Below are 12,568 nucleotides of genomic sequence, written 5' to 3'. Positions count from 1 at the left end.
AACCCCACAAAACCCCCCGGCCACGGCCACGACCACCACCCCCCACAACAACACGCACACGCACACACCCCAAAATAAATAAATAAAAAACTTTAAAAATTAACAAAAACGCCTCCCCAAAAATGAAGTTGTTGTCAATGGCGATTTGACCGTCAATGGTCGAATCTTTGGCAGTAGATCTGATAGTTTTTGGCTAAATCTATGGTGGATTTGGTAGGAAATGACAAGATCGACGTCGGCCACCGGCGGTAGTAGCCGACGACAGATAGTGATTGCTGGCTGAGGTGCTTTAGTTAATTTTTAAATTTTTATTGTAGGCGGTGTTTAGCTAAATTAACAAATATAGAGGGTTAAAATAATCTAAATGTTTTGAGTTGAATGGAATATGATAATAGAAACAAGTCTCCCTCTTTTCATTTTCAATAGAAAAAATGTTATTTGATTCGGATTAATTTTCATAATAATGATCTTAGTAAGTAAACAAACACATATTTTGTTTTTTAATCTAAATAGGATAACATAAAAATGATTAAGAAGAGTAAAACAAACAGGGGCAAAAATATTTAATAAATAGCTAAAAACATTTTTTTTATAATCAATTTTTATTTATTAATTAGTTGATCTTTTGTAATTTATTCTAATAGATGTTAAAATATGATGAGTTAATTTCAACGTGTTTGATAGGTCTAAATTCTAATTAACAGGAGAATGCCAGAAGAAAGTAAAAAACAGTAAAAGGTAAAAGGATTATATGGAAATTTGGAATTAAGGCTTATTTGAATTAATTATATGTCAGGATCTCAATAGGATGCTCAATTTCCTTCTCTCATTAGCACATGATAAGATAGGATGCCGGTAGGATACTTAGGAAAGTTGGAGATATCTTCCCTAATCGGGTTATCATTTAAAATCTCAGTTATACCCTACAATATTCCTCTTATGTAGGATGCCAAATCGAATACTATAATGCATCTTGTGTGTCTTTTGTATAAAATTTTCATGAGCATCTACCATGTTCCTACTGAGTTTCAACGACATTGTTATCCAAGTAAGAGATGGCTACCGCAGCATGGAGAGCTGCTCCAATGGGAAGAACATCTTCATTAATAACCAAATAGGGTGAGTGCAATCGGTGAACCTCTTCAATCGTTTCATTCTTTGTTCCGATATAGAAAAATGCAGCTGCCATCTTCTCTGAATAGAAGCTGAAATCTTCTGCTAACATCGCCACTGGAACAAGATGCACATTTGGTTCTCCAAGCAAAGACTCTCCGACCCTCTCTTTCAGTCATACATGTCATTCTCATTAACAAGTGCTGGATAGGGTCTCATTTTTCCCTCCCTAAAATCCACTGTAGCCACTACACTTATGAACCTGCTTGAGTTTCTATGATCTGTTATTTACCAAAAAAATATTACCATTTACTCTTCAGATACGTGAGGGTCGTTTGTATGATTATTTGAATAGAGTTTATCGAAAAAGAGCTTATGAAAATATAGCTTTTATAAAAAAAATTAGTTGTTCGGTTAGGAAAATGTAAAAGAAATTTCTAGTGCTTATTTACCAAAAGCAGGTTTAATATACAGAAATAAATCAAATCAAATATAAAAATAGGACATTTTTAAAATTCTAACACTTTATATAAGCTCAAAAGAGCTTATAGAAATAAGTTGTAAATAACTTATTTTAATCCTATAATCGCTTTTGAATGCAATCAAACAGCCTGAAAAACTTTTAATAGTAATTATGGCTTCAAATAAGCTCTTTGACCAGTTAATAAATCAACCAAACAAGCTCTAATTGTACATTCCTGATTTCATGAAAATCTAGAGACTTCAAAAATTTCTGATTTCTTACCTCTTTGATCTTTGTTGAAGGAAATAAAAACCTCTTTAGTTGTGCTGCGAAGAGAGCCTCCAAATCTCACAGTCTCAGGAATTACTTTAGTGATTTTCCTGCCTAGTGAACCCAAGAGTACTGTATAATATTATTGTAACATATATCTACCATTAATGTTAAAAGACAAAATTTTAACGTCTAAATAGATATTTGTATGTGTACTTAAAATTGGGTTTGATGCTTTTTGAGACTCTTTAACTCTCAAACACACAATAGAGGACATAAAACAATTGTTCTTTGAACTTTTGTGTATGAGACTTAGTTGAAGTATTACTCTAGCCACGAGAGGATTTGTCTCTCGAGAAATTATTTGTTGGAGTGCAAGGATGGCAAAAGATGCAGCAAGAACTGGCTCTCTAGAATCTTGAGGCATGCAGCATGTCCACCTTTTCCTTTAATATGGCCACAAATCTCCCGAAGCAGCAAAAATAGTACCTGGTTCGAACAATTGTCCAGTGGACATTTCTGGTGAAATATGTAACCAAAAATCGCCTGAAATCTCAAGAGCACCCTCTTTAACTATGGTATGCGCCGCTATAACCTCTTCTGCAGGTTGGAAGACAAGCTTAACTGTGCCCTTTGAAATTAAATTTCATTGAACAAACAAATAGAAAAGATTAGATCGATTATATAATTCTGAATTTTTTAAGATGAATTTGGTTATTGAGTACTTTAATTTATGTCTCCTAATTGAAGTAATTTGCAGCCCAAGTAGCATTGTGACATGAGCATCGGGCCACAAGCATGCATCTTTCCCTTGTTTCTCTTCTTATGCTCCCATTCTACCAATTCCTTCAAAATAACAAGGTTGAATTTGAATAATTTACACTTTTAATCAGTTAAGATACTTGTCCCAAGCTAAGAAATTCCATTACCGTGTGGGCAAGGAAAGAATAAAAGGATTAACAACCATTGGGTGACCCAGTAACAAAAGGACTCTTGGTATAAACTCAAAGCTTTGAATTAGATGTACCTGGATTGTTAATAGGGGTAATCACTGAGGGGATTTACTCGGTTGTTAATTTTAAGACCTCGGGGGATTTTTAAGGTACGTGCAAATTAGTGCTGAATACTCCGATAAAAAAAAAAAAAAAAGAATAAAAGGGTTTAAAACATGGTTTACTTCATATACCATATTATTAATTATCAAACTACATTTAAAATAAAATAATTCAACATTATATATATAAAGCAACATTCCTATTTTTTCATTAAAAAAATATAATTCAGCCAACTTTAACTACAACTATAAAAAACCAAAAACTATTTACCTATTTTATACCATTTCTTTTATAGAAGGTGTTTTCTGCATTCAAATCATAAAATGAACCAGGTATTAAAAGAAAAAAGGCAAATCTGACTGGCAGATTCCCGATAAAATAAAAAATAAAATGGGATTTGGTTTGACCATGTAACCACGACACGAGAAAGAAAGAAAGTTGAACTTTCGAACTGATGGGAAGAGCATCCATGTCAGCCCTAGACCGAACACACGGCTCCACCCTGACCAACCGCGCCACGACGCCAGTCTGGCCACCGGCCACCTGTATTTAATCCCAAGTGAGTCAGCTCCGATCGTATCAGTTCACTCGTCTGAACTCTTCAAAAGCCAGCTGGGTACTCGTGTATCTCCTCCTTACCTTAACCACTCGAAGAACTGCGGCTCCCTCGCTAAGTTTAACAGCTCCCGAGTCAGTGAAGTTAGCTGCTCCGATCCCGTCCGAGTTGGAGTCGCCATAGTGCCCATATGATGATCAAAAGATAGAGATAAGAAGACATGATGGATTGGCACTACACAATGAGAAGGAGATGTTTGTAATTAATTTAATTAATGTGAAATTGGTGTTTTAATTCATGACAGATGTAATGTCAGTGAAAGTTTTAAATGGAAGGGAAATCATCGAATAACGAGCGATAAAAAATAAAAAATTCAACGCCCTCACTTTCAAAACGATTTTCAAAATTTGGGTGTCCTTGTGGCTTTTTGAAACAAGGGAAAAAAACTTATCCAGCAAACAAAATAGGATAGATGCATTGTGGGAGTTGTGTTGTTTATTGTTTAGGAATTCACAACAGAGTTGATTTGGTTGGATATTGCTGTGCCTGATTCTGGACCGTCAGATTTGTGTCACCAATCGTTTAACCAAGTCAATAAGTGACTAACTATAGCTCATCAGCTTGAGGTAAATTGTATGGCTATAATTATTTGGCTTAAGTATGGATAAAAGGTTAACTCATATCAAGATTGGGAGGACCCTCCATTATCACCAGCTCCCAGCCGACGAGAGTAGATGTGGGAAGCCACTTCCATTTAAAAAGAATGAGAATGCAGAGTCACCTCGGCTGTGCACCCACTTTGCAAGTTAAGTACTGCTCTCGAGTAAAGACTTTATTAATATCATTAATTGAGTATTACTATACTACGGTGGAGTTTTTATTTAGAAGCTAAATAAACTAAAATTGAATATTTCTGTCTCATAGCAGCTGAAGATTAACTTGTATCTGTAGATCATCTGCAGTGATCATTCTAATGTCGTATTGCAGAACTCAGTATGGAGGTCAGCTATTGCTGTTGATGGAGGGTTTGACAACAATGTGACAGTATATTATTTTTAAATTCCCTTTACATAAAATTATTAATTTAGTTTAATACATTATTAATTATAAAAGGCAATTATATATTATAATATAGATAAATTAGATTTTTTTTTTTTTGTGCAATACATGCAACAATATAAAAATCTAATTAACCAAACAACGATATTGAAATTCAAAATTCACAATATTTTAATATAATATTTTACCAAACACATTTAACTTATTTCTATAACTTCATTTTCAAAGTTAGCTCTGCAAAGCTTTCTGGCTTGGAAGAATCAAACTGCTACATATCACAATTCGCCATAGTTTTCGCGAACTGTCTTATCATAAATACATTTAGATGCATCTTGTGCGCCTTTCTCTATGATTCCATCACACAATCGATTCTACTATGTTCCTTGTGTTTCAACATCGTGTTATCCAAGTAAGAGATGGCACCGCAGCATGGAGAGCTGCCAATGGGAAGAACTCCTTCATTAAAACAAGTAGGTAGGTAGTGCATGGTTATCCACTTCAATTGTTTCATTCTTGATCGATTATGAAAAATGCAGCTGCCATCTTCTCTGCATAGAAGCTGAAATCTTCTGCTCCCATTACTATTGGAATTAATTCACTTGGTTCCCGCAAAGACTCCCAACCTCTTTTGCATGTTCATACATTTCTTCATCGTTAACAAGGGGGGTAAGCCTATTTTCTCCTCATGATAATTACTGTAGCACTACACCGATGAACTGCTGCTTGAGTTCTATGATCTGTTATTACCAAAAATAAAATTACCATATAACACCGAACATAGTCAGACACTCATTCTAGCGGGTCAAGCGTTAGTGAATTAACAATACAGTTGTAAAAAAATTTGAATAAGACTATAACTGGGTAAACATATACTAAAATATGAAAATATTTATAGCGTTCTTTTAAAATATATTTTAATTATGTTTACATATAAATAAAACTTCAATGCTCACAGTGGTAAAACAAAATCAAGAAAATTAAGTAATGGATAATTATTAAGCAACACAAATACAAACATCTCTAAATAAAATACATTAACATTTTTATAAAATAGTTCAACCATTTATCTAGTTTTCACTTTTCATTATTGTATGCTTTTGTCTGTGTTAATTCTTCATTATTCAACCTATAAAATTCACAAATACATTTTTGAATTGTTAACAATTTGGTATTCATGATGTTCTTGATATTTATCTTTCTTTTCTCATTTAACGTTATGATAGTTTTTTTTTAGTAAGAATTACTAAGAATAAAACAATTTACAGTAGTTTATTGCAAACAAATTTTAATTAGAAATGATCTATTTACAGAGTATATAAAAGTATACAATTTATTCATTTGTGTCTTTTTGCGACAAATAAATTTTATATATTTATTAGATATATAAGATTTATATAATATATATAATATAATTATTAAATGTATTGTGAGGTATTTTGTAAAAAAATAAGAATTTATTTGATATATTGATGATTGAGTTGTTTGAAATTTCAAATTTTATAAGTTAATTTATATATATTTTGATGATTTCCAAAGTTAACGGGGTCAAGCGACCACCCTTGATGCCCTCCCTCCTTCTATGTAGAACATTATTCAGAGACTGGCACAAAAGTTTGCTGATTTTTTACCTCTTTGATTCTTTTCTGAAGGTAAAAAGACCTTCTGTAGTCATGCTCCGGAGAGTACCTCCAAATCTCACGGTTTCTGGGATTACATTTGTTGCTGGCTTGCCTCAATGAGTCCGACCGTGATACCTATATAACATTATCATTTACATGTATGAGTAATGTTAAACAGAAAATTCTAATCAGAACATTCAGATATAATTTTATCAGGATCCTACATTTATACCAGGATCCGAGTCATAACATATCATTTCAATCTGATGAGATTAAAACAGTTTAAACATGATTATGGCAAAATTAATTTCGGGATGTCCTCAAAGATAGTATTTGTATATGTGTTTAAACTCGAGCCGTTTTTCACTCTTCAAAGCACATGAAGTAAGAGCTCATAAACCATATCAGCTTTTGTATGAAACTTGTTTAAGTTTTTACCCTTGCAGCAAGAGGATCGTCTCTCGAGAATTATTTGTTGGAGTGCAAGAATGGCAAAAGATGCAGCAAGAAGTGGATCTCTAGTATCTTGAGGCCGTGCCGCATGTCCACCTTTCTTTAATTATGGACAAATCTCCCAGAAGAAGCAAGCATAGAACCTGGTCTCGAACCATTTGTCCGGTGGACATTTCTGTTAATATGTAACCCAAAAATGCCCTGAAATTATCAACAGCACCTCTTTTATCATATGGTATGCACCACCATAACCCTCTCTGCAGGTTGGAAGACAAGCTTAACCGTGCCCTTTGAAATGAAATATCAAGAAACAAACAAATAAGAAGAATTAGTTATAAATTTCATTATGAATTTAATATTAATTACCTTTAATTTAGTCTCCTCAATTGAAGTAATTTAGCTGCTCCAAGTAGCATTGTGACATGAACATGTGGCCACAAGCATGCATCTTACCTTGACCTTGCTCTTATGTTCCCACTGTACCAATTCCTATAGGTGAAGTACATTAATTTATTTCTTTGGTTTTCGACAAAAACAATAGAGTTAACTTAATCAGTATATCAAAATACAACTCAAACAGAAGTGACGCAAGAAGATTAATGGATATTATTGAAATATAAAGATATCTATATTCTTATAAAGAATTTTTTTTTTTTTTTTTTTTTTTTTTTTAATTACGGAGGGTGTCAGGTACACTTATGTATAGCTCAATTAATCCCTTGAGAATTTAGATTATGGTCGGTAAGAACTCCAATGCTATCCTATAACACCTAGAAAGAGAGATGACAACTTAAAAAATCTTGAAAATATATCAAAAAGTCTCTATCAAACCACTAAGTCACCCATAGGTCGTAATAAAGATTTATGTTTTATACAATAACTTATTTGATATTAATTATATTATGTTATATTTATCATCGGCATGTCTTTTGTTGTTACGATATCATTATCGTAATAACCATTTTAGAAGTAATAAAGAGATAGTTTTACATTTATGTAATTGACAGATTCTTCGTTTTCGTTAAAACTATAGTTCAGCTTACTTCGAAACTGCAATTTAAAAACATAATCTTAACCTATTCATATGATTTTGTCCTCTTGGAGAGAGAGTTTCGGATCTATAATGACCCAGTTATAATAAATAATAATAAAATAACAAATAATGAAATTGGCAATTTAGGTTTTGAGTCTTTTGACTACGTAAACAATAAAAGAAAGAATTTGAAGTTTTGAACTGACTTGAAGAGCATCCATGCTCAGCCCGACCGAACCATGGCTGCACCCCTGACCCAACGGAAGCCACACCCCAGTCTTCGCTACCGGCCACCTGTACTCAATCCAAGTGAGTCAAGCTCTGATCTTATGAGTTCACTCGTCTTGAACCCTCAAAGCCACCTCTGGATACTCGTGTATTCTCCTCCTAACCCTCTTTAACCACTGGAAGAACTCCGCTCCTCGCGGCGTTTATCAGCTCCCAGTCAGTGAAGTCAGCTGCTCCGACGTCCCCCGAGTTGGAGTCGCCATAGCCGCCCCATATTCTTGCATGGCTTGAAAAGATTGTCGATATGATGAACAAAAGATAGAGAGAAGACATGATGGATTTCACAACAATTATAAATTTGGAGTGGTTTTGTTACTTTTAGAATTTTGGATTATTTGTACTTACAACCAACGGAAAAGATAATTATACTCCAACAACATAGAAAAGGGCAACTTCTATGTAACCGAATTGATGGGTTGGATTTAATCTTATCAGTTTGATTAAATTAGGTATTACGGATTTATGCTTGATAAACGAATGACATATGGCTAATCATAATTAATTGATAAAGTACACCTCCATAATAGATGAGCGTATTATTTCTAGCAGATGTAGCCAAATCAAATAGGTTCAAGAAGAGATTCATCATTTATGGTCTAGCCTGAATTGCCCCTAGAGTTAAAAAAATATAATTATATATAGCGGATCCAAAAATTATGTGAGAGGAGGTACCATCATATAATAATATTAATGATATAATTTTTTTTTCTTTATTAATATTACAAAATGTTATATTTGAAATTTTATACTAGAATATATATATAGATATATAATATTTATTGTTCTAGTAACTTTTGAGTATAATCAATAATCTCAAGTATGAGCAAGGAAATAAAAAATGAAGATAAGAAAGAGAAAAATAAATTATTTATAATTATAAAAAGTTTTCAGGGCTTTAACAAGATTTATCATAATCAAATTGACATATTAAATTTTTACTAAAAAATTTAGAAATAGGAGTAGTTTAATGAAATAAAATAACTAAATAAAATTCAAAAGTTAAGAAGCATGATATTTTAAAAGGTGAAATTTATATAAAAAAAAATAATTTTGAGGGGGCACAATACAATTATGTAAGAATAAGGTTTCTTTGGGAGTTTTTAAATTTTAGGGGGAAATTTGCCCCCTTATCTTGTTGAGGCGGTAGATTAAATGTTTTTTTCGTAAAAGTACGGGATATTTCAAGTTTTGGGAGAGACAATTATAGGTTTATAAATAATATATAGAAAAGATAGAATTCTAATTAAAACAACATGCAAGTACCAAGTAATTACTTTGTGGAATTACTTATTACAATAATACTACGGACACCGATTATTGCCACTAAATTTTTGTACCGACGTATGTGACATCAAGTCACATGCGGTCACGTTAAAAATATAACACTATCTTCCGTGAATGAACGGTCGTTTAACAATTATTGACATTCGTCTATATTTGATGGATGACCATTCATTACAAATGGATGAACGTCCATAAAAATAACAATAGATTTTCATCCATCTAAAATGGACGGCCATCCATATTGACAATAACGTGCCATGGTGGGCTGAAATAACCTGATGAATGGAGGAAAAAACCAAAAAATATATATATATATATTAAATAAAATAAGTAAATGGGTGTATCGCTGCCTCTTCTTTATCTTCTGTTTTGCTTACCACCATTATTGTTGCGTGTAGTAGTTGCTGAAACAGTTGAAATGGTGTTGTTACTTCCAAGGCAGGATGCCTTTATTCGAGGAGAAGTAGACTTTAGAAATAGTGCTTTTAAAACAAATTGTTTTATTCTAGCTTCGACTTCTTTTTCTGGCCGTGAGTGTTCAAGTGGTTTCAACTTAAGAAAAAAAATTCTTTTCAAAAAAGTTTTTTAATTTGTGGCAATTTTAGATGGACAGCGATCTATTTCAAATGGATGCCTGTCCATATAATACGGACAATCATCCATTATTTTATTTTTAAAAATTTATAGACAAGCATCCATATGAGGTGGACGTCCATCCAGAGGAAATGGATTCTCGTTCATATTATAAAGATGAGAGTTTATTGTTATTTTTGTGGACGCTCGTCCATTCGTAGTAAACGACCATCTATCAAATATGAACAAACGTCTATAATTGTTGGACGCCTGTTCATTCACGAAAGAAGTGTTATATTTTTAACGTGGTTGCATCTGACCGGATGTTATGTATGTCGGTATAAAAAGTTGGTGACAATAATCAATGTCCGTAGCATTATTATAATAAGTACAGTAAAACCTCTATATAGTGATACTCTATATAGGAATAAACTCTACATAGTCATAAAAAATTATATTCCCAATTTGGGATAGTTATAAATAAGAATAAATTCCACATTGTAATAAGTTATCATTTTTTTAATTCCCGTCTTAAGGAAAATTGCCTCCACATAGTAATAATTATTTGTATATTGCAAAAAAAATAATATGCTATGTTACATTAAAGGTTTATGATGAAATAAAATATTTATTTAAAGTTGTTTGGGACAATGATTTATGCTTTAGAGTTGTTAACAAATCTTCTAACTTGCAGGTATATAATAACTTACTAGCATGAATACCTTCTTGTTGAAGCCAAAATATTTCTAGCTTCTCAAGCATCTTTAGAGCTTCATGACACGAAACTTTTTGCATTTCCATACTATCATCCTCAGGATTATTTCCTTTCTCTTCTTGTCTAATTGCATCAATGATTTCTTCTTCAGTTAAAGCATATACGACTTGTTGCTCATTTGGATGATCGAGGAAGACATTAATATCTATTCGATTAGTGTAGTAAAGTTATCGAATTTGATCACTCAATTCTGCAATGACTTTTCTATTCTCTTCATCCACTTTATTTGTAACTTGCAATTCATCAACATCGGAGGTCCTAATTTTGCAATGCTTAAAACAATTGATAATTGTCTGTGGCTTTGCAATAATTGATAATTGTCTGTGGCTTCACATCAATTGACCATGCAGCAACTGCATTTACAATTCCATCAAGGATACTTATCTTTTCTGATTTCAATACATGATCTTCTATCCGTTTCAAAAGTAAGCGATTAAAGCGCAGCCGATAATAACATTTGAAATTTCTAATAATGCTTGCATCACATGGTTGGATTTTGGAAGTGCTATCTGGTGGTAGGAACAGAACAGTTGTGTGAGGAATTAGGGGTAGATTCTCCTTTTTGCCATGTGCGGTACAATTATCTAATATAAGCAAGACATTTCTATCCAAACGGCTATCAAACCACTTAAGCCATTCCATAAAAAACAAAGATGTCATCCATGCATTTGAATTCGCTCGATACTTGCAATTGAGATTATCACGGCTGACATTATTAAAGCATCTTGGATTAAGAAACTTACCGATGACCCAAAGCGGAAATTTGTCAGAGCCATCGCCATTGCAACAAATAACAATTGTAATCCTCTCTTTGTTTTGCTTTCGACCCTCCAATTGCTTTGTTGCAAGAGAGTTATCGGCTTGCATTCGATAAAATAAGCCAATTTCATCCATATTATAAATGTCCTTCCAAGCCCATTTGTCTAATTCCTCTCTTATTGATGGAAAACTAGATTCAATTTTCTCCATAATAACTAAACCACTTTCATCAAAACGACGAAAGGAATGAATTGCATGTCGTTGCTTGAACTTTTCCAACCATCCATTTGAAAATCCAAACGAGGTAGCTTCGGGATAAAGTTTCCTTAGAAAAATATTTCCCTTCTCTTTTAACAATTCACCATTCATATCGACATGCTCTTGATGGCATACAAACCATTCATAGAGGGTAGACTCTATTGCTGGGTACTTTACCATCTTTGAATGTTTTGTGTTTGGGTTCAACAATCCTTCTTCTTGAAGGAGGTCAGCTGATCGTTTGAGTGTCTTAGATATTGCTGCTTGTGATACCTTAAGACCATGAGTATCCTCTAACCACTTCACAAGATCTTTCTGCTTCCAACTAGGGTTTGATTCTTTCATGTTGCACAATTCAACATGAATACTTTTAGTCAATTGAGCTCGTGTATTAACTTTGGATGACATGATTGATTTGCTAGAGGAAGAAGAAATGTATCACTTGAATTGGTGGAAGATTTTATTGAAAACTTGATTGAATAAGTTGAAACATAACAACCCTATTTATAGCAGGCTAATCATAATTCTACTAGGATAAGTAAATAAGAAATTCTAATACTACTACTAAAACAATGAATTGAAATCCTACTAATACTAAAACATGAATTAAAATCCTAGTACTACCAAAACATGAATTTTAAAATAGGAAATCAAGTAATATTAGAAGTAAATAGGAAATCCTAATACTACCAAAACATAAATTATAAAATAAGAAACAAGTAATATTAAAAGTAAATAAGAAATCCTAATACTACTAAAACAATTAATTAAAGTCCTAATACATACTAGTAAAACATGAAATATAAAATAAGAAATCAAAATAGTTTTTTTGTAACTATACCTCTATTAAGTTATAACCTCTTTATAGTAATAAATTAGTTTGATCCCAATATTATAATTATAGAGAGGTTTTACTGTACCAAGCAATTACTTTGTGGAATTACTTATTATCTACTCTTTTGTTGACACTAATGCTTAAGGATGTAAGAACTTTGGGCTCGGCCCGATTT

General features: G+C 32.7%; 1 pseudogene; it reads right to left on the bottom strand.

Annotated features, from left to right (window-relative positions):
* Nucleotides 1-1,018: 1,018 nt before the first annotated feature.
* Nucleotides 1,019-11,903, bottom strand: LOC116139482 (annotated as a pseudogene).
* Between the last annotated feature and the right edge of the window lie 665 nt (nt 11,904-12,568).

Source organism: Pistacia vera, unplaced genomic scaffold, assembly GCF_008641045.1.
Source record: "Pistacia vera cultivar Batoury unplaced genomic scaffold, PisVer_v2 Contig351, whole genome shotgun sequence".
NCBI lineage: Eukaryota > Viridiplantae > Streptophyta > Magnoliopsida > Sapindales > Anacardiaceae > Pistacia > Pistacia vera.
This window is presented reverse-complemented; position numbering and strand designations above follow the sequence as displayed.